Below are 25,725 nucleotides of genomic sequence, written 5' to 3' on the forward strand. Positions count from 1 at the left end.
ATATCCATATTCAAAACGTAATAATCACTTTAATGTAGCTTGCGCTCACTGTTGTACACTAGAAGCAGCTCCGGGCAGATGACGTATGGAGGTCAGTGCTGCGCATGCGCCACTCAGAAGTGACGAATGCAGAAGCACAGGGGTGCGATCAAAACAAAACAACGGTCACTTATTAGAAGTACAAAACGAGGATTTGTAAAGAAGAATGTCGGAGGATTTACATACAAGCTTCTGGTAGTGAGAAAATTGAACTCTGTTTGACCTGTTAAGACTATAATGTCTGTTTTAATGACAATAATGAGGAATGGAAAGTTATGACTTATCCCAAACTGAGATCTCATAGGCCTCTCTAATGCACTGTGCACTGTAATTCTGTGCTTATGTAGAGAGACAATGGGCAATTGCATGGCAGATGTGGCACTTATAGGTGAAGCAGCATTAGTGCCTTATTATTTTTTGGAGCTGTTAGGCATTGCCTGATTAGCAGAGCTGATGCTGTATTTGATTGACAGGTGGTCTCCGCTTTAAAGTCAAGGAGGCTCCAGTTGTCATGGAAACTGGTTGAAGCTGTCGTGCACGTCTTAATGTTATGAGCTGGGGAGAACAAAATAAATGTAGGCAATTCGTGACTGACAGCAATTGTTGTGTCATATTGTCTTTCCCAGCCTCCCCTCTCGCTTTTCTTTTTTTCTATACATGTCAGTATGTAGGCTACATTTTAAGTGTAAAAGAATGAATCAGCGATCACTTGAGCATCACAGCAGGTTCTGGCTCCCTCTACTGGTTAGATTGTGAACAATGTTTTAAATCTAAAGAATCATTTTATGTTGATGTCAGAGTTTTAATATTTTTTACACTCAAACATAAAGAGAACTTATTCTAAACCATCTTGCTGTTAATTTAATCGCAAATTTATCCACCTGTGGGCATTACTATGTTTACATGAGATGACAGTGTAGTCTAAATTTAGTGTAATCTCCCTAAAGACCCTTAGGGAGATTGGAGTCAGGGGACAGGCTCATAGACGAGCAATCAAAGAGCAGAGGACCAGTCACTGGCTGTGGATGAAAAGGAGTGACACCAGCTGGACTGCTAAAGCGAACAGCTAACCATGTGACACACACCCAGGCCTGATCAACCTGTGGTGGGCCTGCCTCAGCGGAGGGTGTCTTGTGATAAATGGCCGAAACACCCAGTGATGCTGAGGTACACAACTGATGATGTGTCCTGGTGATAAAGCCTTATAGCAGCCATTTTTCTTCAAGAACTCACCAGGGAATCCGTATCGGTGTAACACTAGGGACTGTAACACCTAGTCCTTTATTGAATCTATACACTGTGTACAAAACCTCTCAACCAAGTTTAATATCTTGCATTTTACCCTGTCAATCAATTAATTCTGTACAAAATTGGCCAGATTTATGCATTTACATTTATTTAGCATTTGCTTTTACACAAAGCGACTTACAAATGAAATAACGTAATAACCTGTCAAAAAATCTTAATATTTAAAAACTGCTACAGAATATTGTAATACATGTTGAATATTGTAATAAGTAAGACCTTGAAGAAAACATGACAAAGGAAAGTTCCCTCTCTACTCAGATGATAAAAACCTCATATTTTTCGTGTGCTAGTCCACCACTCCATTAGGGGGCACTCTCACCATAAAACAACTAAAACGACAGGACTGCACTGATATTGTGGGTAATTCTGGTGATAAAAGAACTTACACGCTTAATAATGCAGGTTAGTCACAATTAACAACTTGCTGATGTAGATTTATGGAAACAAAGTTTCAGAGTTGATCTTTACATGGCATTTGAAGCACATTGATTGTCTATAGATGAGCTTGTCTTGTTTACTTCCTCTGTCCTGACCTCAGCCAATCAGCATGCAGCATTCCATGCATCAGTGCAGGATGCACACCCAGGGTTGCTATGCAACGGCAATATTTTGTGATGAAGGGTAAAACCAAAAAGTTTGTTTATTACCCTCTCTGTACTTTGAAATGGTTTTCTCGAGTCTACTGTGAGGGGAATGACTGTCATGTTGACATTATAATTTGTCTGAATTGAAACAGATGGCTGGTTTACTGAACACTGTTACAAGTGCACATTGTAAGGTAATTTATAGAAAGGTGCATTTCACAAGTTTCACAGTAGTTTTGGCCTACAACCAGAACCGTACAGTGGCCAGATTTCAATATGACCTATTTCTACGTGGTATGTGTGAGCATGTTGATGATTCCTCCATTGGCATGGAGCTGTGTGATGAGTCTCTTTCTCAGGAGAGAGTTTATTACATAAGCCTTCAGTCTCTTTCTCTCGCTCCCTGAACAACTGTGGCATTCATCCCAGATGCCATACAAACACATGGGTATTGGAGAGTTTGTATAGACAAGCTTGTACTGTTGTTATTTTTGCAATTGTCTCTTTTTTTCTTCATCTTGAAAGAGAGGGAAATCTATTAACAAGAAACAACCTTTTTTTTTGACATGGTGCCAGTATCATGACAAGAGCATACCATTATGATATTACCATGGAATTATTTGAAGTACCTTGGAGCCATGTGAATAAGCAATGTATGAATATGGAGATCATTTAGTACTATTATAGGCCTATACATCAAAGTATTACTGATGTACCGTTTGTGTACTGCTCTGCACCACATTCTAGAAGTATTTTTTTTATTTAAATAGTAATTTTGTAGTAATTTTTTTTAGATTTTAGGTTTACGCTCAAATTTTGCTAGTATTTTTAGATAACCTGGAGAACCATGCAAATAAGCAGTTTATGAATATTGAGATCATTTAGTGCCATTATATACATTAAAGTGCCATTGTAATCTCTTTTGTGATGTAACAGAATCTCTTTTGTGTACTGCTTTGCACTATATTTTAGAAGTAATTTTAGATTTTTATCAGTTTTTTAAACAGATTTTTAATAGATTTTCAGTTTAGGCTAAAATTGTTTTAGAATATATATATATATTAGAATATATATATATATATATATATATATTCTAAAACAATTATATATATATATATATATATATATATATTAGAAAACTTGGAGAACCATGAATATGGAGATAAATTAGTACCATTATTCATCAAAGTGCAATTGTACAGTAGAAGTCCCTTTTGTGTACTGTTTTAGAAATAAAGATTTTTAATAGTAATTTAATAGTATTTTTTAGATGTAGGTTTAAGCTAAAATGTTAATAGCATTTTTTTTTTAAACTTGAAGAACCCTCTATGAATATGGAGATCATTTAGTACCATTCTATATATCAAAGTACCATTGTACTGCCAAACATACCTTTTGTGTATTGCTTTGTGCTATATTTTAAAAGTAATTTTAGATTCTTAATAGCAATTTAATATTATATTTTAGATTTTAGGTTTAAGCTAAGACAGTATTTTTAAAATAGTATAAAAAGTATATACAATAGCATTTTTAGAAATATAAAAGAAGCAAAAATCACTAATTATTCATACGTGTAAATGTCATTAGCCTGGAGCTCAAGACTTCAAAACCTCCTTTTATCTACAGATATAGAGCAGGACTTCACTTATATATTCCACATAATAATAGCAAGTATAACACCATGTTTTATTTATGAAACTTTGAACTCTCTTCTCAGCTGATTTATTCATGACTCACACACATATGCCACAAAATACACTATTCTAAATAGTGCCTTGGAAACGAGGTAAAGCTTATGAGGACTGTGTATGTGTGTGTGTGTGTGTGTGTGTGTGTATATATATATATATATATAAGATGCCTAAAGGTTAAAACTGCACGAGCTGGAGAGGACATATTGTCTCCAAAACCTTTTATACACGTACACATTTGTGACATCCCAATTCACACACTGTCCTGCCTGGGTTTTAAGCTATGAATACACTGTTATGTATGCAAGAGCTACATCACAGAAAACCTCGGGACACACAGAGGGAAGTCTGGGAACGGAGGGGGGGGCAGGGATCTTGTGATGCTCGTTACATCATCTCTCCTGCTTCATTGCATAATGTAACAAAAATATATATGTGAATGAATGAATGAATGAATGATGCATTTATATAGCGCTTTACTGTGTATTGTTGCACACCCAAAGCGCTTTACAATCATGTGGGGGGGTCTCTCCTCAACCACCACCAGTGTGCAGCATCCACTTGGATGATGCTGACTTTCACTTTTATGTGAAAGTCAGCTAGAAAGATTCTAACAACAGAACAGCACCTCTGGATTGGTGTTCTGTGTGCCTTTCTCTCGTTTTCTGTCTCAGTACAGAAATATGAGATTAGAGCTTTCTTGCAGGGTTCACTTGCCTGCTAATCATTTTAAAAATGGTGATGGAGACGGTGTATGTATAAATGTTTTGGCTTCACGTTCAAATTCTACAACAAGAAATTTACATGGAAAGTTGACACAGCGTTCCTGCAGTGTGATATAATAAATGCCATCTAAGCCTGTACTAAACAAAATTTTTTTGTACATCTGGCAGACACTTTTATGCATAATGACTTGCACTGTATTCAGGGGCGTCATGCACTCATTATTTTTGAGGGGGCACGAGTGTGAGTGTGTGTGTGTGTTTGTGTGTGTGTGTGTGTGTGTGTGGGTGTGTGTGGGGGGGGGGGGGGTATATATATATATTAAACTTAGGTTTATGAGCTTTTGACCAAAATAACTTTTTACAAACTTTCTAGATTTTCATAACTAACGGAATTATCATGAAATATCTTGATTCTCACCTTTATAGATTATGTTGATAGTGGGCGATGGTCAAAGTAACTAACGGAATTATCATGAAATATCTTGATTCTCACCTTTATAGATTATGTTGATAGTGGGCGATGGTCAAAGTAACCTAATAATGTAATCTATTAATATGCATAAAAACCTGTCTGTTTACTTGATTAACAGGTATGGGTGTCATGCCATAACATATTTTTAATACGACTGAGTTTATATTTAATGTGAATTTAACATTGAAAGTTAATGTGAATAAAAACATTTAAAGTTAGGCTACTTATCATAACACTTTCATTATAGAACATTTACATTATCAAAGAACATTTTCACTGACAGTCTAGTTCAAGCACTCTCAAAAACTCCCATTAAAATCACTGAAGCTGTTTACACTATGAAATTAATATCTTAAAGATTCGTACGCACATTTGCACTTTTTTTGTTGTTTCTGACGAGAGAATTCGCCAGAATGAGGTATTCAGTCAGCGAGCGAGTGAAGAAAACACTGGCATTTTAGCGACGACTCATCTGAACACCTCTGATTGGCCATTGCATTCATTAGCATCCATTGCATTCATCAGCATCGTGTGTGATTGGTTATAATGCGCAGTGCTGTAAAAACGCTTCTGGTCTCTAGCTCAGCCCAGCCAGCGAACGAACGCAGATTTGAATTTAGCAGCTGATGATATGACGCACTGACTGAACGTTCTGTGTGATTGTATTAAATATAGAAAATATGAATCGGCTATTTTTTGTCTTTTGGAAGCTGCATTTAAAATCCACTTGACTCAAAAATCGAAAAACTTTGAATGGGCATGACACCTCTTACTGTATTTAAGGCATACATTTTTATCAGTGTTTGATAAAAGGTCAAAAGGTCATGCATGACCTTAATCTTAGTTTATTAATGCTTATGTATTTATTTATGCAGCTTTTATGACCTCATATTGAGAGACTATGGAATATTTAAAAAAAAAATCAATTTTAGTAAGCTAAATTATAAAAAAAAACATAAAACAAAAACACAAACATACTCTAAATATTGCAAACCTAAAACCTTACAATTTAAACATAATTTAGTACAATTATAATTTATGTTAAATAACATAAGACTGCATCTAATAACTAAATGCAATATACCGCTCTACCGTTTGGGGTCAGTAAGATGTTTTTTTTGAAGCAATTGACACTTTTATTCAGGAAGGATGCATTAAATTGATCAAAAGTGACAGTAAAGGCTTTGACTTTGGTACAAAAATGCTGTTCTTTTGAACACTATTCATCAAAGAATCCCGAAAAAATGTATCATGTTTTCCACAAATATTAACCATCACAAAAGTATTTAACATTAATAATAAGAAATGTTTCTTGAGGACCAAGTCAGCATATTACAATGATTTCTGAAGGATCATGTGACACTGAAGACTGGAGTAATGGCTGTTGAAATTTTTTTGTTTTGTTTAAATATATAAAATAGATATTTTAAACTGTAATAATATTTCATAATGTTTATGTTTTACTGTATTTCTGATCAAATAAATGAAGCTCGGTGGGCATAAGAGACATTCAAAAACATAAAGAAGAAAATCCTTACCGACCCCAAAATTTTGAACAGTATGTATATAAAGGCACTGGCTCTCACTCCTGTGTATCTTCATGGCCATCAAGATCATCCTATAGAAATTAAGTGGTGATTCAAATATCACATTAACTCCTCATCTCTTGTGTGGCTGTGTATGTGTGTCTGTTGTCTGTGTGATTTCAATCACACGCTGTATATAATGCCTGATGGCAGAGGGTAATCTGCTACAGCACATCTCCTCTCACCCATGAGATCAATGTTTTGTTTAAATAATAATAATAAACTATTAAAAAATGAATGGTGTCCTTTAAAAAAATTAAATGATGGAATCAGTGAAAGCTGTACAGGACTGTACGTGTCTGCATGCTGCATAATTAAACACATCTGAAGTGCTGAGATTCATATTCAGAAAAACGCCTGCATGTTGAATGTATTCTGATTTCGCCAAAAATAAACATAGCTCTATACTGTTTTATTCCATTGAAGTGTTTGTTAAAAACAAATTAGTTTACTTTACTTTAAAAAGCATGGAAACAGATCTAACAAAAAAGTAAAAAAAAAAAAAAAAGGAATGAAATAATAAAACTTGATTATGACTAGCAGCAAAAATTAAGCTGAAAGCAAGTAATCAAATTTCAGTTGAGAGATCTATTACTTTTTACAATAGTTGGGATTGTTTTGCATGTGATGTTTTGTGATGGGAGTGGGACGATTATATTGGGACCTTTTTATTGCTCTCTCTATCTTACGCATGGCCCTGGACACATTGCATGTATAATTTACCAGGTTGTGTTAAAAAGATATATAGATATTCTGCGTGCCTCTGAATGATGTAAAACACCATGCAATATTTTCTTTGTTTTTGCTTATTGGATATTTTATTTTCTGCACTGAGATGATGTGAGTTCCCAAGAGCCAATAGTTCAGCATTATTTTTATTTATTTATTTATTTAGATTATGTAATGTTTGTAGCCTCCTCAATAACAGAGTGAAGCACCCCTTCTTTTGACTGATGGTTGGCTCCTCAGTGTGTGTGCGTGTGTGTGCGTGTGTGTATGTGTGCACAAGCGCCGCCCATACTTCAGCTCTATTCAGAGAGAGAGAGAGAGAGAGAGAGAGAGAGAGAGAGAGACTGAGACTGAGACTGAGACTCCCACCTCGCCGTGAGAACAGAACGGTGTCGAACCGGACGTGCGTTTCTCTTCCATAAACCGCGCGTTGCTCACGGGGGCGCGGATACAGGGTTGCAGCTGGCGTCGGGGGCTCGAACCTGCGGAAAGGACACGGATCCAGGACCAGGCCTGACCCTGAGGATGATGAAGGTGAGGCTGACTGTGATGCTCCCGTGAGCGCCATTCTTTGGGTTACCGACGGTCTCTGTTAACGGATACGAAAAAAGGAGGTTGGGGGAGAGGAGGGGGTGGATATACACGAGTTGAATAGAGGTCACGAAAGCGCGATGTGACATCTCGACAACGTGAAGTATTCTTCGTGTTATTCACCTGGGAGGCTGCGAGTTAATGGACGCTCCCCCTCGCGCCGCTATCCGTACGCCCGCCCGCGCGGAGAGACTCGCACCGTTCCAGTGCTATGGAAACGGGAGAGATGGAGCAAGCGCGCGACAGAGGGGGATACCCGGCACCTCAGCGCTGCCTCGAGCATGTCAGTGACGTTGGTATATTTTGCGCTTTCCTAAATGTGTCACGGTGCCCTTTAGAAGCTGTTCACCTTTAATTGAAGCGCGACGTAGGTGCGTGCGCAGAATCCGTTGTTTTCTGCTTCTGTCGCTTCGTCGTGGTTGTTTCTGACGCGAGTCCTCTCGTTTATTGATTATAAGCGACCGGCATTCCGTAGTCAAGTGTCGGGGCGCGCGCACGCATTTATTCTGACAGACATGATCGTTTGTGCGCAGTTTATCGGTGTCAAACGCGAACGCGGATTTCGCGGTCGAGGACGAGAGTTGCAAGCTAGGCCGGCGATGACGCTGCTCTGGCCTCTGTCAATTGTTTGAGAGGATACAACCCTTAAAAGCCGTGAAGAGTTGCGATGGAGGCCGACGTTCCTTTCGGCATGTAAGTACCGTGAGGCTCGCGCAGAAGCTTCTCGCGGACAAAATGCGCGAGTGGCGAACGAGCACGTGAAAGGATGCTCGCGTATTTTGTTTCCTTTGGGGGGGAATACTGAGGTGTGTCCGCGAGCTGATCACAACGCTCTGATGATCCCAGGTGCCTCTCACATCTTTAATTTCCTACAGTATGCACCATCCTACACCATCTTTGGTTTCTCTAATATTAAATAGGTTAGGTCTGTTATAGAGAAGCCAATTATAATCTTTTGACCTATAAGCACACTACATTTATCAACTAGTCTTTGGCTGTATTGTGCGATCAGTGTATCCAGGCAGTTGCACCTGAATGGTCATTATATATTTAGGCCATGCCTTTTTGCACACCCCATTCATCCAAGGTTCAGGTTATAAACACAAGAGAAGTTGCCATTAAACCTGTGAGATTCCATTGCATGGTTTATTTTAATCAGATTTGACATGTTGATTGTGCAGGTAGATGCTAGACTGTAGTAGGGGAGTGTTGTAATGAATTTCATTTTAAAGCCCGCAGCTCAGTGTTTTTGCGGTACAGTTTGTCCCTAAACTGTGTAAAGCACACTATCATGGATATTTTAGATTTTGTGCCTGGATTTATTTTTTGTGGTAATCAAATATAGTTGTTTAAAATAATTATGACTTTCATTTTAATTACAAATGGTAAACAAAAAATTGTAAGTTATGAACAGCAAACCAAAATGTCATATGCCAATACAAATGTCAACAACATGAAACACAGGCTAACAATTCGTAACTGACACTGTTTGTGTTCAGGTGTCACAAATGTGGCTTGTACACTTTTGTGCAATCTTTGTTGGTCTAGTAGAAGTTGAAAAGTGCTACATCCCCCCTTTTCTGGTCAGACGTGATTCTTTGTTTTTAAATGTAGGTGAAACTTTTGTGTTGATGTTAAATGAAACAAGAGACCCAGGCGATTCAGGTGATACCAGTTCTGTCATTTAACACAATTGCAGTTCAAATTATAAATCAGATGTGCAAGACCTTCAAACCTCAATATAGGTTTGAAATTTTCTGTGCATTTTTACTATTTCTGTACAGAGACTTACAGACTCTGTGTGCTTTCACCTCAGATCAGCGATGGTCATGTATGATAGGGATTTCACCATTTCTAATTGGTTAAACTGATGGTGTTCCAACATGCTTATCCTTAACCTGACCCCTTCTAGAGGACAGAGGCATTTGGCTATTCTCATTAAAGATGATTATGGAATCACTGCCATCAGCTAAAACGTGAATCAGCTGAATCATTCCCTCGAACTCATGTTGCTCAAACCGTCAGCCTTAGTGTTTTGTGTGTTCACGCTGCAAGCACATATTTGCAGACTGGGGTTTTGTTGTGCGTTGGAGCATAATGGTTCGGATGCATCCCACTGAACTGCTGAAACCATTGACTCACTGTCTCTACGGAGAAACAATATTGCTCCCGAAAACTTCACTGACAGCGTGCTGCATCAAGCTCCTTCGTAATACTTCAGTTGGACACTCAAAGCCACAATACATTATCTATAGACATATACCCCCACCCCAAATACCACCAAAAACACCAATAGGTGTACCTTTTGACAGCTTTTGTACCTTTTTTCTGAGAGTTTAATGACCTGTTTTAATTTTAAAACAGACTATAAATGCTTTATTAGCTGCCGCTTTTCCTCTAAAGCAAAGTAAACATTACATATAGCTGTAACTGCCATGTGATACGAAGCCACTGACACACCAAACATATTCAGCAATGTGTTTATGTTCTGTCATATAATATTAGAAACACCAGATGGGAAATTTTAGCAATTTGTCACATGTAAAGCGTTTGTACGCACACATTGCAATTATGCATTGAGACATCAGTTAGCACCTGTGTGGGATGTTGAATGCTGACTGTCATTCTGTATTGCTAGGCTATGGCAGGATATTTCCCTTTTGCATTAGCATGCAGTCCTTCTCTCCCAACAGGTCTGAATAACCTGTTAACAGTGAAGGGAAGTCTGGGAAATGTACTGCCAGTGCAAGAGAGTAACTTGGGACTTGAATGTTGCAAATTACATCATACAGTTTGCGTTATATGCCCTAGAGACAGATTCTCGGCCTTCTTTTAGTGCGAAATCTTGCATGAGTGCATATGTTGGCGTATTCGTTAAAACAGAAGCTTACGGATTCACTTTACATCCTACTCTCGAGACACCAGCAGCCTTTAATCCTGTCCTCTGTAGCCATCTTAAAATGTGCTAGATTCAGCTTGGAAACACTTACGTAAAAGGTGATTGCAGAACAACTTATGTATAGAGGTTTTCTAGATAGTATGGCGCTTCTGACCTCATGGTGCACGGTTTAGGGGTGCGTTCTGGCCTTTCAAATCAGCGGCTTGAGGTTTCAGGACTGTTCCACTGAGCTGGTGTGCGACATTCACATGGAGAGGCATGTGCATCCAAAACTATGACTGCGTAATTGTGGGAAAATCAAGAGAATGGCCAGATTTAGAAACATCTGCACTGGGAGTTTAGGCTGGGAATCCACCCACCCACACACACAAACACACACACAAACAATGCTTGTATCAAACACGCGTATCTTTTGCATCTTTAATGGCTGAAAGGCTTTTGTGCATTTTCTCCGCTTGTGTTTGTTTTAGGAACCGTGTGGGCAGGCAATGCTGCATGAGTTTAAAGCATTTATAATCTAAATTTAGACTTCAAGAAAAGTGCAAAATGTTTTATCAGGATGATTCACATCAACGTGGAGGGAATAACAGGCTTAAGCAGCATCATATGGCTAAGCAGCTCAGAGTCAAGTAGGTCCTTAAAACATTTGTTTATAATGTTACTTCGCTGTCTGCACATTTAGTTTATTTTATTATCTCTCCCAGCAAGATATGATGAGAATTAATGGCTATATGAGTTTATTTGTGTGTGTATGCAGTTATGAGAGCTTAATCCATAGCGTAGCAGTCTATTTTAATGCAGTCTCTCTCTCTTCTGCTCTTTTCCCCTCTCTCTCCACGTGCTTTCTCCAGTTCTCTCTCCTAGACTCCTAGCCCACTGTACTGCGATTACATAATCGTCCTCCCCAGTCAGGTGTGTGTGCGTGTGTGTCTATGGTGAGGCAGCATCCTCTGGTCTCTTAGATGTTCTGTTTTCCTTTTTTCCCCTCTCAATGGAGAAGGATGCCGTGCTATAGTCCTCTGAATTATAGGGCTGTTCTGTCTGTACTGTAGTGCAGTAATAATGATACTTAATGAATGACTGTTTAGACACCCAAAGCTCCTTGTTTTGTTGAAGGGAACTCAGGTAAGCGGCATCAGGATGGAGTGATGGCAGTCAGTGAGAACTGAAGTGCTGACCTACAGCAGCTGTTCTGGTGGAGGGGTGGAGATATTAGATTATCGGACATGGAATGTTGTTAGAGGACCTAATGAGTCATTTGGACCAGATGTTGAGGTAGACACCCTGTTGATTGTTTTTAGCCTCTGCTATGCCATTTGTCCAAGGAACCACAGCTTTCTTGGAGCATAGGGTGTTGACATCTGTGCTAGTGAGGGGTCATTTCCTTGTGAATAACTGAAAATGAAAACGGTAACAAAACTGGTTTGAAACTTCGATATATCTAGATGGTGAACCATTGTGAGGTAAGATGCTAAACATTAAATATTTTATTTGTACTATACTGTTTTAGGGTAGAAATGTTAAACAACAATAGTAATATGCAGTGATGTAAACTTTTTTTTGTCAAATTTTGCGGTTTTGAATTAAAAATGCATGCTGAATAATTTACCTAATTCATGTAATTCATAACTGAATGTGGTGATGAATAGAAGTCTGTCTATCCTGTCTATCAGTCTGTCTATCACAGACTGTCTATCAGTCTGTCTATCCTGTCTATCAGTCTGTCTATCACAGACTATCTATCTATCTATCTATTGTTCAATCGTTCTATCGTTCTGTCCATATGGCTTAAACCTTCAGACTTCAAAGTTTTAAAACTCTTTTCAAAATTGTAAACAAAGCTACATTCAAATTTGGTGTTTTTAGTTAAAAATTACAGTCATATGAAGTTACAATATGTAACAATTGTATTGTTCAAAATGTTCAAACTTTATATAATGTGCAAGTACATATATCCATTTTCCAATTGTATATATCCTCATTTAAGATAAGACATATATCCAATTGTCTTATCCTTAATCACTATGGTTAGCCTATAATAAGTGTTTATTCAGACTATTTTAGACCGGTCGGGAAGACAACCACTGTGGAGTAACTCAGTACCTTTGTGACTCATATCCATAAACAGAGAGAAGTATCTCCAGCTACAATGTTCTTCCGCAAGGCACATTCAGTTTTGTTTATTAACGCCAATAGCAGCAAAAGTTACATAGTGTACCTAAAATTTACTGTAATTCTACTTCCTTACATTCACATTTGAATTGCAGTTCTGATTCCACATTCCACATTTATCTAAAGCCAGAAGCCAGAATGGTCTAAAACAGCAAGTTAAGATCATCTCTTGTCAGTTGTCAGTTTAAGAGAAAGCTCTGTGATTTGGGTCAAATGTTTAACGGATGCCCATTCAATTAACCTGTGATCCATAATCAATTAAATGTGTGTGAGGCTGTTGACTAAAGGACAGCAGTTTTGTAGATGTGTGCACCAAGGCATTCACACAGAGAAAGAGCAACTGAGCAAGACAGTGAGAGAGAAACAGGAAGAATGTTCCTGAGTACAGTTCATTCATGCAGGAATAAAGGCAATGAGGAATGAAGAGACGAGATATAACACACACACAAAGTCATGGCCCTCTAATGCTAGTGTTACTGTACTGCTGTATTCTCACTGTTTATGAACAGATAGGCTCGATTTGGCTCTTATAGACACGATTTCATCCCGCTAAATTCAACACCATCCAATCTGATAATCTCAGGGGCTGTTACATCATTTTAGTGTGTGTGCAGTGTAATATTTCAGTGTGTGGTTGATAGCCTACAGCCCTGATACATGCAGTGCCACATAATTATATCTCACATGAGAATAAGCTGTGGATGAATTGGGATGTTTAGGGTTGTACATGATCCTCATCAGCTATACTCTTTTTCTGTACTAGTGTGATCTGATGCTAGCTGGGACAGGAACACAGCTTTTCCACTGCAGTTTTTCTGACTGATTTGCATAATCCTACTGCCTACTGTTCCCTTTAGAGAGAGAGAGAAAAAAAGCACGTTGCAACATTATTGAGACTGCATTGAGAGACAATTCTTAACTTCTTAGTTGTATCTTCTTCTTAACTTAATATTTAGTTTTTAACGTAATAAATCAAATTTATCATTTGTTTCCTTATATTAGTGATGAATTGGTTGAAACGATCTCTGAATGATTCACTGACTCATTAAACGTTGAACTGTCTTTTTCCTAATGAGCCGAGAACTGATGAGTGAGATGATAGTAAAAACATTTGGAGAAAATGAAGGAAATATGTTTATGACTTTACTGTATGACAGTTGGTAAATAGTATTTTATTAAAACATACAAAATTAATTCAAGAGTTTTAAATGAACTTCATGGATTCCTTTTTTTTTTTGAGTTGAATCATGGTACAAACAACAAACCGAACTGTGAAATTATAATAAGTAGTACACTCAAAAAAAAATGCTGGGTTATTTTTTTTAACCCAAATGCTGGGTTCAGCCTGTTGGGTCAATTATTGGGTTATTTAAAAAATGTTTTACCCAAGTACTGGGTAGTTTGTATGACATTGTATTCCTATCAAATTATTACTGTATAAATAGGAAAACATCTGTAATCTCACATTTTTCCTTTTTTGTTTAAATGTAAGTCGCAGTTAACATCTGCTTGGAAGGCTAGCCTTCCACAAACGCAGCATTCATCACCGGATCTGCACTCAAAGCGTACGAGGCACCGGCGCCACCGTGGAAGTTTCACCTCCTGCTAAACGAATGCGCGACCAGGGCTCAAACACGACACGACTTCACTGTTATTTGTAACAAAGTTTCCATGCGCTCCACAGATTACAATGGGAACACTATTGATCTAATGTTGTTACAGCTGTGGTCGCGCTATGCATTTGACAGGTTTAAACTTAAGTGTCTGACAGACAAGATGGCACGCGGTAAAGCTGTTTTTGATGTAACTTTTCAAACACGACTACAAGATAAGTCAAGATTCAAGTTATTATTACATTTTGAATATGGATATTTTTCTTACAAACCCTTTAATGAAGCAATATCACATAAGCAAGAGTGTCTCAGGCAATCACAACCTTCTTGATATTTACAAAAACCGCACAACAGCAAATGAGATATTGCTTTTATACTGTAAAAGTGAGTGAGCGAGAAGTTATTTTTCGAATAACCTACATTTTAGACACTCGCCAGTAATTTTGTCAGTTTTTGCTTTGCTAATTAAAATAGTTTCAAAAACGACAGCAGAATTAACAAGAGCAAAGCATCACTAAGAAACACAGTAATGCCGTTTAGTTGCTGAATGAATTGAGTGAATCATTCAGTGTACATAAACAGCCATTTGTTTCCTTCCTGCATGAATCAGTGTTTGAATAAATAGGTTAAATTAATAATTGAGTGATTCATACGCTCACTTGTTGCCACCTACTGGTGTAACAATGTAACTCGCAGGAAAGAGTATTTGAAGGATCGCCACTACTAATGAAAGAATCAACATTTAAGGTCTGTACACAAAGCTGTTGAGCAAGTAATACAGATGCAGTCACCATATCCAATTAGAAACATGTACAAGACACAAATAATGCGTTTACACACACAGATACATATCGCCTCTGAAGAAGATTCTGTACAGTAGATAAAAGGAATATTGATGGTGGAGCGATAATTCAAACCCTTAAAGGCTGTGTATATCTGTATGTAATCGCACACACACACACACACACGTGAGTGTTTGTGTTGAGTAATTCAGTGCCCTGTACACTTGGAACAACAGTAATGGAGTTTAGATATCAGATCAGCGGAGAACTCTTCGCATTTACCCACAGTGTTGTGACACTGAGATAACAACTGCCGTGATGTGTATCAAATGCAGTTGCTTTATACAAATCAAACAGATTTTACTGTTTCTGCTGACAACATAACATTTTTTTTCTCTTTAAATTCGCAAAAGAGAATTTTTTACAGCTTGGCTGCCTCCGAAACAGAGAGAGAGAGGAAAAGAGCCTGGAGTTGTGGGGGTGAAATCTTGGAGCTGATTATGTATGAGTGTTTCTGTGTAGAGAATTACCCAGCCATCATCTCAAGTCACTGTCATGGGCTTGTATATGTGAAAGTCTACTCGAGCATGGAAGCCATGGTTACTCAAGCACAGCGTCTCTATAGCTCTGTGACCTTGTACATTGCCACTTCCTTCCTATATGAACACAAAGGAACCGTGAGATCCAGTTAATTGCAGATCTGATTGGGAACCGGTTCAAAAGAGACTTTGGTGACAGCCACATTCTGTATATTTCATTAAATTAACAGTCACAATGGAATGTTTTGGACAATTTGGTTGAGGTGTGCTGTTTGAATGGAATTGTAGTCAATAACTAGCAGTCTGTTATAACCACTGATCTATTAAAATGATCTATAAAAGTGAAGCCCCCGTGCCGCCATATTGGTATTCCCTAGTATTCCTATACATTTCTATTGAATTAATAGGAAATCACACAATTTTAATGAGAAAACATCACCAAACAAGTCAGCGTTTTTATATCTTAAGTGTCACTGTTCAATTTTACAACGCAAACGCCCTAAGCATGTAAATGGTTATTTGTTTAATGTCTGGAGTTTCTCTTGCATATTAAAGAGTTACATTCTAATACATTACAGTAGTGAATATCAGAGATGAACATGATGAACATCAGATGCTCAACATATGCATTACAAATGACAAAGTGCTCATTCTGAAATCTGAATAAAGATTTATGCTTTGTATACGCATACCTCTCAATTTGCCTTGTACAGTTATTCACTGTTTATGTAATTTTGTTGTATTTAGTGTATTTATTATACAGTAGGCTAACTGCAGATGTTTCAATAATGATTTCTTCAACAGCATTCATTCTGAAGCAGGTAGGCCTAATGATTTAAACGCTTGTTAAATTAATCATTAATTCAACATATATACATAACCTTTTACTCCTATGGAAACGGTAATGATAGTAAAAAGCAACAGAATTTGCGCAAGTCTGAAATACGTAGATGTTGCTCAATCAGTACATTAAAAATATACACATAACTTATTCAGAGAAATAACGCTGACTACATACAGTATACACTTAAAGAACATGAAGCTTTATTTCCAAGATTTTAATTTCAAAACAACATGGAGCAATATAGTAACAGAGGGTTGTATTGTATTATTGTATATTCGAATCAATTTCTGATACTAATACCAGATATTTATTCATGTTTAATATTTCCTTCATAATTACGTATATAAAGAAATATATTTTATGTTAGATCAGTTACCTGTGTAGGTAGTGTGCAGCAGACACACCCACCTAAACGGTTTGAATATAGCCTATCACTTATCCTGTCCGAAAAGACCATGAACATTGCAGATAACATCTGAAGTCAAAATTAATTTACATACACATATCTTTAAAACTAATCCTGTGTGACTGATACGCTTCAAATCGGATGATTTTAGGTCAAGGTTTTTGCTGTCAGTCAGTGATGTCCTCTGTTGGTAGGGAGTAAGATGGCCACTCTTACACTTCCGGTGGCTTCACCGCGTGACAGCAGTTAGAAACAGTGGGTATAACTAGCTTTTTTTTTTTTTTTTTATAATAATAATTAAATAATAGGATAGTTTAAATACGAGTTTGATATAGTTCAGTTATTTTATTTATAAATTATTTGTATAAAATATTTGCATAAATATGTTTGTTGCCTAGAAGCAAACTTTTGTTTAGGGGTCAGAAAGGTTTTTTTTTTATTTTTATTTTTTTAGAAATTAATACTTTTGTTCAGCAAGGACATTAAACTGAAAAGTGACAGTAAAGACATTTATATAATGTTACAAAAGTTTCTATTTCAAATAAATGCTGTTCTTCTAATCTTTCTATTCGTCACAAAATGTCAAAAAAGTGTTATGATTTCCACACACAGCAGCACAACTGTTTTCATCACGGATAATAATATAAGAAATGGTTCTTGAGCACCAAAGCATGTTAGAATGATTTCTGAAGGGTCATGTGACGCTGAAGACTGGAGTAGCTCTGCTGAAAATGCTGCTTTGCCATCACAGGAATAAATTACATTTTAAAGTACATTAAAATAGAAAAGTTCTTTTAAATTATACAAAATATTTCTTTATATTTCAGTTTTTTACTGTATTTCTGATTAAATAAATGTAGCTTTGGTAAGCATAAGAGACATTTTTTTTGATTAAGCAATCCTATCAACCTCAATTTTTTTGCTGTTAATACTAATAGGTCTATCAACTTGTCTCAGTTAAAACAAAAAGCAGAAAATTTGGGTATTTTGTTTATCCTATCAACCTCGTCTGCCCCGTTTCAAAACCGAACCAAAGCAGTTGATACAAATCCAAACGAGATACAGCATTATATCTCAACACCCCTGTCAGTTTTGTTTCCAGAGAGCTGACTGTGGAGTGGAAGCCAGGATGTGACTGATGTTCATCCAGAATGTTTCTGATGTTATGTAACTGTTGTCCTCCTGTAGCTTATCCTGCGTCTACTCCATCTATCTTTCTGTAGTTGATCAGCGGGGGCTCTGTAGTGAATGCCGAGGAGCTGGCCTTCAAGGCTGGCGATGTAATCAAGGTGTTGGACGCCTCGAATAAGGACTGGTGGTGGGGTCAAATCGACGAGGAGGAGGGCTGGTTTCCTGCCAGCTTCGTCAGGGTGAGCCCATCTCTGACTTTTAACACTTTCATGTCTGACAGATACCTGTCTGATGGCCACCTGTCTAACAAACACCTGTCTAAGACACATCTGCAGAACCACAGCTGTTTTCATATCCAATACCGTTTTTAACTGGATAGAAGTCAGATAAAGCTGTTTGAAAGAGATGCAACACAATATAGAAATTGACAATATAACACATTTTCAGGTAAATAATTCAATATTAAAGACATACAGTCACACCTCAGTCAGAAGAGGTCACATTCTTCCCTTTAACCTCCATCTTGAATCCAAACTCTTGTTTGTGTTGCTGTTGTTGTTTCTCTAAGGTGGAGTCCCACCCCCCTCAAACCAAACAGCTTTTTTATATCAACCCTGTCGCTGCATCACGCTTCACAAACACCACGGCTAAGGTGCGTTTTTTTTTTTGCTTACCGTTTGACCGTTGGATGCATCCCATCGCTTACTGCTCCCATGCTGTCGCTGTGTTCCAACGTTTCGTTTCGGCCACAGTCGCTGCGCTTCGCTTCCATGGCAACTTATCTTCATGCCGGTGACAGTCTGGGTCTGTCAGAAAATACTGAAATAGGAAAAAGATTTTGTTAATGTAATGCTGACTCAATTATGACATTTAACGATGACTACTACCAATATTTCCCTCTTTTCTGACAGTATTTGGTGACATCTTGTTTTTTTTTTGTTTTTTTTACTGTGACTTGAACAGATGTTGGTCTTAATTTGAGCCTCTCTGACTGCTAAAGATCTATTTTTAATCACATTTATATATATAAAGAGAGCTATAGAGAAAGAAAACTCAAAAATAGATTTTCAAACAGAAGTTTAAACATAAACCCTCAGTAACAACAACAATTTCATCAGTCCCTCCAGTGATTCTTCTTGCATCTCTCCTCCACCTCTAAACCAGTCCTCAAATTGTGTCAAGGGTCTCAGTGGGGTCCCATTTCAAACACTTCCTCCAGCTCTACCTTTTCTCTCTCCATAAAGAGCCAGTTTTATGCGTGAACCCCTCCAAACTCTTGTATATAATATAAACCTAAGAAATGTCTGTTGTATTTTGAGTGTTAGTTTATCAGTGATAATATAAAACCAAGATCTAATATCATGACTCATGAGTAAAATAAAGCAATAAACCCCAAGAAGCCGTGGTTTACAGTTAATTTATAACAGCTAAGGGGCGTTGTAGACGCGAAGCGGAGTGCCTAAAACCCCCTTAACTGTTATAAATTCACTGTAAACCACGGCTTCACGGGGCTTATTGCTTTTATAAAATGGTTATTCCATATACGTTGTTAGGTTTCACAAAATAAAACCAAGCAAATAAAGTGTAAAGATATTAATAAAAACAGTATTCTTCCACCAAACAATGTAGTTCCTCAGAAACAGTTGTGGTTGCAACAAAGTGGTTGCCAAGCAACACACAAAGTAAACAAAGGTGTATGTTTGTAGAGTAATGGACCTTTTTCACATTTCCGGGTTTCTCAGCAGTGGAAGTCGTCATAGTTGGGTTAACTTGAAGAGCGGTTTTGTTTTTTTTTTTGGTTAACACAAACCATTTTTCATGTGATGGTGACAAGAAACTAATATGGATCTTTTTCACATTTCCGGGTTTCTTGTCATGGTTGGGTAAACTTGTAAAGCGGTGAATGGGAGAGTACCACAAATATATTTTTTTCATTCCCATTTGCTCAAATAGCAATAGAAAAACTCCACGATAGTGTTTTCCTGATTTTCAATAAAAGGAAAAAAAACAGAGAGACTGATAACGGCAGTCAGAAGAGAGAACGATGTCAAATTTACCGTCCCTCCCATAGACGCTGCATTAGAAACACCCGCGCATTAGCGTAAACTAGTTTTTTTCAAATTTGATGCAAAGGTGATATAATACAAAGAATAGTGTTATAAATGTACATACATGTAAAAAAAAAAAATGAAAACTTTCGAGGATTTATGATGCTGATGACCATTAAATGCATCATCACAGTCTTGTGAAAAGGGTCCATTTACAATAGCTTCGAACGCGGCTCAACCAATCAGAATCAAGGACCGGAACTATCCGTTTTATAAAGGAGGCATTATGAACATGCTGCACAGTAAAACTGAAATAATAAATGTGTGCGTGCACAGTAATTTGCCGCTGGGCAAATGACTGTGCATATTATATTATATATGTAATAATTACAATTTATATATGTATTACATATTATATATGTAATAATTACAAATTGTTACATATTATGATTGTATACACTACCATTCAAAAGTTGTTTGTTTTGGAAAGAAATTGATACTTCTATTCAGCAAGAATTCATTAAATTTATAAGAAGTGACATTAAAGACAGTATTCATCAAATAATTCTAAAAAAAAAAAGTATTGTGGTTTCCACAAAAATATCAACATTGATAAAAATAAGAAATGTTTTTTGAACACCAAATCAGCATATTAGAATGATTTCTGAAAGATCATGTGACACTGGAGACCGGAGCAATGACTGGTGAAAATTAAGCTTTGCCATCGCAGGATTAATTACATTTTAAAATACATTAAAATAGTAAACAATTATTTTAAATGTTAATAATGTTACTGTTTTTTGGTCGAATTAATGCAGCTTTAGTGACCATAAGACACTTCTTGGAAAACATAATAAATTGTACTGACTCCAAACTCTTCCAAACTGCAGTGTAAATGGATAATTACGAATATTTGTTAAATATATTTACATTTATTTATTTCAATTTAATATTTATACATTTTATATAATACAATTTAAATACATTTTTAGAAGCCTTAGGAACTTAGAAGCTAATTGTATTAGATTTTATATATGTTGTATGGTGTATTTTTATTTATTTATTTATTTATTTTATTTAATATTGTGAGATCAACAAATTTCTTTCCATTGTGACAGTGTTGCCTCCAGGCAACATACCTGAAAAGGACCGCCAAAATATTGTGTTTTGGATTTTAGAAATAAGAATTTTAATGCCATTTTATGCAAGTTCGTTTTTTTTTTACATTCTTTCATAATGCATGCAATAGAGTGTTAAATAATGCTATCATATTGTTATGCATCTGGATTGCAAGTCCACTGCAGTTGTGGCCAAAAGCTCAGACAGAGCTTGTTCCATCTGTTTGCTTTCTCTGAGAAATCCCAAGCTTAGCACTGAAATATGAACATAAACCCTTTTAATGGGGATCATGGGTGAAGGGATAAAAAGAAGTGTAGGATAGAGATGTGGTTATGAAAGAGGAGTGTGTTTGTAAAGGTGGAGCGCTCTTTAATGGGACTTTTATGTAACTTGGTCTTAACTTTGGCTACATACGTCGAGCTTCCTAAGTGCATTTCTCAGTTCCCCTTTTTGCTTCTTCCTATCTTTCTCTTTCCTATCTTCTCTAACAGTCATCTATCCCCCCTTCCTCCCCAAACACACACTCACGCAGACGGCAGGTTGTGTAAGCCACTCTCTCGGGCATGACAGGTGTGAGAAAATCTCTTGGCGAATATCACCTGTGTCCACACAGATGGATACAAATTTAATACACACACACACACACACACACACACACACTATATCAGTCTGTACAGCACGGACTTTATTTTGACCCTTTGGGCATCTCTTATGCAACACTGAGAAAGGACAAGGAGAAACAGACAGGAAGAGAATGAGTGTGAGAGAGATGGATGCGGTAGAGTCTGAAAGCATTATGTCACACCAGTTGGTGGCGCTGGCCTGCAGGTTTGGCGTCTCTCTCCCGCTGAGACCCGGAGCTCTCGTGTCATCAGAAATCATTGCTCACTGTTTACTCACAGTCCACACGCACAACACAAACTGTGCCCACATACGAGAATCAGCAGCATACAGTGGAGCTAATAGCATTTTAATAATGAAACATTACATATATAAAGACAAGCACAGCTTAAATGTGAGGTATGCATTTTATTACTTTGCAAATGCAATTCTTGAAACAATGACTATTTGCAGTCAGATGTGGCACTTGTTTTTTTGAACAGTCTGACATGTAAACTTGAATTGTTGGCAGGACTACATATTTGTTGTTTAATTGATATGTTTCTAATTCTGTTTGGTGCCGCTAGTAGCACAAAAGCCACACACTTCACCTTTAATCTGGAGTTTAACAAGACAATTCAAATATTTAAATATATTTGAGTACGTCATTGCAATCAAAATGGAAATGTATGCATTTAATACACATTTTTAGACATTTATTAAAGTTCTGTATGGAGTTCTGGCCCAGAAAAGCTTGATGTAAATATCTAGAATATTTTAAAATGAAATCATAAAAAAAAATAATAATAATGTAAATAATAATTATAATCATAATTTATATTTATTAATAATTATTATAAATAAATATAAATAATAACTTGAAATAATTATAAAAAGTAAATTTACGTTAGATATGTTTTTGCTGTGTCAAAAAATATTTAAATATTCATTATCCACGTGGCAGTGTATGCATTTTGTCACACATTTTTACACATTTATTGAATTTCCATGTGAATTTCTTGACCACCAAAGCTTCACGTTAATATCTAGAATATTTTAAAATCACTTCATTTTAAAAATAAAAAACATAAAATAAATTTTAATCTAAATAATAATAATAATTAGAAAACAAACATTAATTACCCCTAGATGTGCCCTTTAAGTTCATTAGAGTGACTCAAACCAAAAACTCACAAGTTCATAAGTCTTTTTGACTAATTTCTTTTGTATTTTGCAGTGTGTGCGTTTGTGAATCAGATTACACTGGTCGTGCTTTGTGTTTGTCTTTTTGTCTCATCAAATTAAGATTGCTAACTCGCAACTTGGGTAAAATTGCTGTACAGTGTGATTTTATTTAGGAATGGCACTGCATATGTAGTAGCAGCGCAGCGAACTAAAACCAAAGAATTAAATTTTAGTTTGTGGTACTTCACGAATGAATCCTGTTTACAAACAAATTCAAACAAAAGTTTGAACAGTTGCTAATTGTGAACTTAGCTCAGATCTTTTAATGACACATCTGAGAGTGAATATAATCATTCTAAATACCCAACTAAAAGAGATTGATAAATGTTGTATTAATGTCACTTACAAGGATTAGTTTTTTGTCTTTGTTGTAAGATGCTGACACCTTTACACTGTATCCTCTGTTCTGCTGTGTCTTGTGTTTCTCTTCACTGTTCAGCGAGGTTGAGTCATGAAGCATAAAATGAGACGTCACTTTTCATTAGAGGACAGGAGAGATGAACAGACAAAAAAAAACAGATTGCTCTGGGAGGAGATGTTGAGAGAGAAAGGCTAAAATAGACTGGACACTGAGAGGAAGGAAAGAGAAGATTGAAGTTGGCATGTGTGTGTATGTGTGCGCAGGTGTGTGTGTGTGTGTGTGTGTGTGTGTGCAACATCTGCATCATCAGTGTTCTTCTGATTCCTCTATTTCTTGAAACAGACAACCGTAGCAACACACGTTGTGTAGCCAGGCAGCAGGATCACTAAACTAAGCCTTTCGTTTGATGAGGATGAGGACGGACAGCTAGCAAGGGTAATGCACTGGAAAGTTGCGCTGAGGCAGAGATTTCTAGGTATACAAGTATAATTTGAGATTTTAATGAGATCTTAATCTGGGAAACATCCTTCAAGAGATTAGACATCATATCCATGACTCTTTGTAGAAACAGAGTGTGTGAGACAAAAAGAGAGAGAGAGGGCGAGGGAGTTATGCAGGACAGGGTTTTAGGGTGAATAGAATCTGTGACAGGCTTGTGTATTTATGAAAATCTATTTTTAATATTGTCTTTTTTTCCCCCCAGTATTTGTGACTCCAGATCAGGTCAGCAGGATTTGTGTGTGTGTATGTGTGGGTCAGATTTTGTACTATCTCTGTACTATCTCAATGTCCCTACAAGGATAACAAAGCCTGAAATCACCTACACTGTGGGGACCAGCCAACAGTTTCCATGAAGAATACGGCTTAAAGGGACAGTTCACCCAAAATTAAAATTCTGTCATTATAAACTCATTCTCATGCCATTTCATACATGTATGCTGTCCCCCCCATAACATTGGTGGAAAACCCTTCAATAGCAATATGCAGATCTTTTTTCTGAGTTGAATCGGTTGATCCAGTTCACAAAATAGGTCTGAATTATTCTTTCACAAATAGTATTGATCTGGTTCAATGATTTAGTCACAGTGGTTAACAGCTCACTTGAGAGAAAGATTACCAGTGAGTAATACCATAAATGTCAGTCTGTTTGTCACATAAGCTATTGTATGACTTCAGAAAACTTGTATCAAAGTCATATGCTAATTTTATGATACTTTTATGATTTTTGAAGCTTAAATGCTCAAGTCCCCATTCATTGTAAATTCAAGAAAAAGAGCCACCAATGCTTCAAAACCACAAAAGCAAGAAAGTCATACAGGTTTGTAACAACATGAAAGTGAGTAAAAAAGGGCAGAAGTTTCATTTTTGTGTGTCTTTTCCTTTGAATAAAGGGTCTAAAATAATGTTTTAAAGAGGCAGTTTGCAGTTATTTTTGTTTATGTTGGTTTCATAAGGCTAGTAATATGAGTCTTCATCTGATGTAAGAGTACATGATTTTACATATTTTTCAAAAGCATTATTCTTTTCTTAAAGGGACAAGTTCACCCAAAAATTTAAATCCTGTCATCATTTACTCAAGTTGTTCCAAACCTGTATGAATTCTTTTGTTTACAGAACACAAAAGAAGATATTTTGTCAAGTGCTTTTTTATCCATACAATGGAAGTCAGTGGTAATCAAAATATTCTTCAAGATATTTTCTTTCGTATTTCACAGAAGAAAGTAAGTCATACAGGTTTGGACCAACATGAGGATAAATTATATGAGTGACAGAGTAACAGAATTATAATTTTTGTGTCAACTATTCTTTTAAGTTATACCTTTTATGCACCTTTAAAATCTAAAAAGTTTTCTGTGATAGTTTTAGGAGTAGAGTATATAAATATAACTAGCTCAGTATACAAAATGTGTGCATATTCATGGGTTTTTTTTGTGCGCGTGTGAGAAAGAGAGTTTGTGCGTGTGCTCGCATGTGTGTTCACATCAGTTGACTCACCTGGGAAAGCAAATGATAGGTTACATAATCAGGGCAAATAAAATCACATCAGATTCTTTTAACTAAACACACACACACACACACACACACACACACACACACACACACACACACACACACACACACACACACACACACACACACACACACACACACACACACACACACGTCTGGTTTGCTATCCTTGCTATCCTTGTGTGTATAGGCGTAATGCTTTTTTTACTGTACAGACCGTATTTTCTATTG

The 25,725-nt window shown here is 36.8% G+C and overlaps 1 pseudogene; it reads left to right on the top strand.

Moving 5' to 3' along the window:
• The first annotated feature begins 18,239 nt into the window (after positions 1-18,239).
• LOC107663212 (rho guanine nucleotide exchange factor 9-like) overlaps positions 18,240-25,725 on the top strand; it is a 15,620-nt pseudogene continuing 8,134 nt past the window's right edge.

Source organism: Sinocyclocheilus anshuiensis, unplaced genomic scaffold (assembly GCF_001515605.1).
Source record: "Sinocyclocheilus anshuiensis isolate Anshui unplaced genomic scaffold, SAMN03320099.WGS_v1.1 scaffold1301, whole genome shotgun sequence".
Classification (NCBI taxonomy): Eukaryota; Metazoa; Chordata; class Actinopteri; order Cypriniformes; family Cyprinidae; genus Sinocyclocheilus; species Sinocyclocheilus anshuiensis.